Raw genomic sequence first — 4,547 nt, forward strand, 5'->3', positions numbered from 1 at the left:
AAAAAAAAAAAACTGTTAGATCCAAACAATGGTTTTTATCTCAGTAGAAAAAGTAACAGCAGATTTAAAGCAGGTAGAAAAGAAAAATAGAGAAAAACATAACTTAAGAACTTTATAGTTTGCAGATCTACGTTAGGGTTATTTTTCCTTAATGCAAATGTGCACAAAGACCAAACAACTTCCATTTTATATGAACTCTGCCAAGTAGATGTGTCATAAAACCAATGGAGTGCCCCAAAGGGGGTCATTCTTTTTGTTATTTTCCCGTTCTTAGATTGTTTCCCACCTTTCTTTTTTTTTTTTTTTTTTAAGAAGGAACGGGGCTGTGGCCTAGGGCTTTTGTGGGGTGTGTTGAAATGCGTGTTACTGATGGCATTGGCTGCTGCCGTCACGCCGGCTGCCGCAGGAAGCCCAGCTGGGGGCTGCACACTCTACGGAGCCAGTGGGAGCCCTGCCCCTTCTGAGTTGGGAAGTGAGCTCCCTGTGCCACTGCAGCTGCCCAAACCCCAAATGGCAGCTGCAGACCCAGGCCTCCTTTACAGAGCAAGCAGGAGCCCCACCCTCCTGGGCAAGGTTACACCTGACCGAAGTGCAGCTGTGGATCCAAGCTTCCCAGTGCTCATGGAGGAGCCAGGAACAGGCAGGATCCGCCTTCTCAGTGCAGCTGCAGCCTAAGTACAGACGTAGGCTGAAGACCACACACAGTCCTAGGTTGCAGACCTAGGCCTTTGGCTCCAGGAAGCAGGCAGGAGCCAGTGACAAGAGGGAGGGAGCCCTACCCCTTTTCATTTAGTGGGGCGGGAGCTCCTAGGTGCAGCTGCTGCTGCCCTCTTAGGCACAGGACCCAGGCATCTCTGCAGCCTTCACCCTCAGAGGACCCAGGAAGGACCCCCTAATCCCTGCAGGCTCAGGGGTGTCTGCTCCCACCTACCTGTCCACTCTCCTTTCCCAGCCCTCGCTCCAATTTCAGAGAAGTCTATAGGCTAAGTCCCAGGGCCATGAATGACAGCAGGAGGCAGACTGGTTCCTGGGCAGAAGGGTGCTGGTCCCCAGTAAAGCCCCACATTCAGGCCCGGGAGGGCATGAAGGCTGGGGCCGGGCTACCAGTCCTGTGGACTGGAGTGGGAACTCATGGTGCTTCTTCTGGGCCCACCCACGGCTGCCCCTGGACCAGTTCGCATGTACTTTCCCCCACCTCTGAGGCTCATAAAAGCCCTGAGCTCAGCCAGAGCAGGGGATGAAGAGAGCAGAGGAAGGAGAGACAACCAGCTGCAGAAAGGAGTGCTCTTTCAGCTGATAGCTACAGACATTGGGCTGACCAGCTGCAGAGAGAACTCTCTCTGCTGAGAGCTGCAGACACAATCTGTCAGGAAAGAAGAGATACCCTCTCTGCTGAGAGATTCAGAGACCTGCAAAGATGTTGGAATGACTTGCTGCAGAGAGGAGTCCTCTCTGCTAAGAGCTGAACGTTTCACTGGGCAACCTGCCCACAGAGAGGAACTACCCACTCCTCTGACTGTTCTAACACTAAAAAAAACTCTTCCTCTTCACGATTCACTTGTTTGCGTACCTCGTTACTCCTGGATGCAGGGCAAAAACTCAGACAATGGCGCTGCAGCCATAGAGGTTTCCAGCAAGAAAAATAGATACCCCAGAGGTCCTGTAAAATTAGCACTGAGTCATTGCTGCCCTCTTACATGTCTATTTCTCTCCAGAGGTCTAAGCCTCTCTAGGAGGACTCGAAGCATGAAGTGACCAGCCCCTGTATACACTTCCAGGATGAGCATATTTTGAAATAATTTCATTGGGGATTCCCCGTTGGGCTCCTGTACATCATGGAGGGTCAACACCCCAGGCACTGCCATGAGGCCCCAGTCACCCAGGGGTGCCTTTTTAGCTGGGCGGAGCAAAATGCCCTTCTTTTCCAAGCAGAAGAAACTCAGTCTCTCATTTACCTATGAAAACAACAATACAGATCCTCGTGCAAATGAGCACAGTCAAGCCAAATTAAGATTAATTTCAGGAGAAAACGCAATGGGCAAGAGTCTCTCAAGGGCCCTTAACCAAAGGGAGATTCTGGGCTCAGAAGGACTTACCAGTTCTGCCAGAGGAGAAACTCAAATTCATGGAGGCTTCGATGGGCCCCAGCTGGTACCTTAGCTCTGAGTTCAAGCAACTCCTTTGGAGTCCTGAGTCTTCTCTGAGGCCCCACTTGTTTGGGTGGCAAATTATTGTGGATGAGAAGAGTCAAACTCTGTAAAATATTTTAAGAGATTTATTCTGAGTCAAATATGAGTGGCCATGACCCATGACACAGCCCTCAGTAGGTCCTGAGAACATGTGCCCAAGGTGGTCAGGATGCAGCTTAGTTTTATACATTTTAGGGAGGCATGAGACTTCAGTCAAATACATTTAAGAAATACTTGAGTTCGGTCCAGAAAAGTGGGCTTGAAGTGGGGGGGGAGGGTTTTCCAGCTTATAGGTAGATTTTTAAAATTTCTGATTGACACTTGGTTGAGTTTATCCAAATACCTGAGATCAATAGAAAGGAATGTCTGGGTTGTAGTAAGGCTGTGGAGATGAAAGTTTTATCATGCAGATAAAGCTTCTAGGCTTTAGAGGAAGTAAGTTGTAAAATGTTTTTTTATCAGATTTAAAGTCTGTGTTGATATCAATGCCAGAGAGGTATAATAAGGATGTCTGACTCCCATTTCCTATCATGGCCTGAACCAGTCTTTCAAGTTAAATTTTATTTTAAGAGCCCTGGCTGAGGAGGAAGTCCATTCAAATGGTTGGGGGCCTGAGAATTCTATTTCTTGTTTACACAGTGTACTGCAAACTAAGAAACCTCCCTTGAGCTTTAGTTTACATATTTTTGGAGGGCTTCATTATATACGTATGACTGATCACATAATTGGATATTTGACAGAGCTCAATTTTTAGCCTGATTCCATTCTCTGGAGGTTAGACAGAGCCATCAAGTAGCCCAAGGTGTTTGCTTTTTCTTTTATGACCAGCCCCCCATTCTGCTGGCCTTTTTATTACCACAAACTATTTTGTATTCTGACATGATTCACCTCATTAGCATAAACTTATGTGTGGTTCCAGATCCCACAACAAATAACAAAAACCTTGTATCATTTGAAAAATTCTGGTGGTTTAAAGGTTACCTCTCAGGAACCAGGGAAAAAGTCCCAGACAACGACCTTCTTTATGCAGGTTTTCAATAAACAAACTGTATGTGGAACATACTTCCAATTATTTCAAATATATTTGAAAGTAAATATAGGAAATATATGCAAAATTATTATATGTGCCAATTTCTCTGTTAGGTTGTATTCTTTGTATGTTTTGATTTTCCACTTTTCTAAAATGAGCATATATTAACTGTGTAATTACAAATATATATTAACTAGAAATGACTTTGGAAGAAACTCATTTGGTGAAAAGTATTAGTAAAGGTGCCATTTCCTTTCTTGGATTCATTTTAGATATTTTTCAAGCCACTGAAAAGAGACTAGAAAAAGTCTTAAGGTAAAACTTTCAAAATTCTATTCCATAGAAGATATTGAAAATACTCCTTTAAAATGTGAAATCTTTTGATCTACTGATGTGAGATATAGCAGCTTTTAAATAATAAATTTCTTCTTTGGTAGATCCAGTAGCATGCTTTGTTTTCAGAAAAGTGTCTTTGCAAATTGCATAACAAATATTAATGTCAAAGCATCTGAACTGTAGTAGTAGGTCTCCACATAATTATTATCTTGTAATTTTAAGTTCATTAAAATTTGAACTTAAAAATGATTCTTAAAACTAGTATATGTAATGAATGTCTTATTAGACAACATCTTTTCTCTACATCTCAAAATGTTCAACTCTAAAAATATATGCAAATTATTCCTTTTCAAACATTAAACCAGAATTGAGGAACATCTTGAATCATCACAGGAGACTAACAAATTACAGCAGTGTTCATGTAAATGAATACCTGTTAAAGAGCTAAGACCCTTCTGTGGAACACTATTCTATGAATCAAACCAAAATATATACAGAAAATACAAGTATAGACATTTCCAAATGAATGTTGAAAATGCTATTTGTTTTAAAATGTACAAACATACACACACATACAAATCCAAGATAAAAGTAATGATAAAAAAAAGACTTAAAAAAATAACAAACAAACATAACTGTGTATTATATATACCTGAATCAAGGGCTCTTCATAAAAAGGTCAGAAAATGGTTTGGTAATATATTTCCAATTAATCTGTGAAATGAAGGCAAGAGAGAAGATCAGCAACTTATCTGAGGTCAAAAATGAAATGTATGGCAAAATCAGACTCCTGATTATTTACTTTACTCCCAGAGAGAACTGTTATATTTATTGTTCTGTTTTTTAGGTCATGTACTATCACAGACAGATTCTTTGTAAAAGCTCTTAATATGGAATGGAGAGCTTTGTTTGCTTATTATTCTTATGTTTTTACAAAAATGTTCACATGTCACTACATTTTTGTATGTACATTTGCCCTGTTAATCAAGAAA

The sequence above is a fragment of the Cebus imitator genome, unplaced genomic scaffold, assembly GCF_001604975.1.
Source record: "Cebus imitator isolate Cc_AM_T3 unplaced genomic scaffold, Cebus_imitator-1.0 Scaffold305, whole genome shotgun sequence".
Taxonomy (NCBI): domain Eukaryota; kingdom Metazoa; phylum Chordata; class Mammalia; order Primates; family Cebidae; genus Cebus; species Cebus imitator.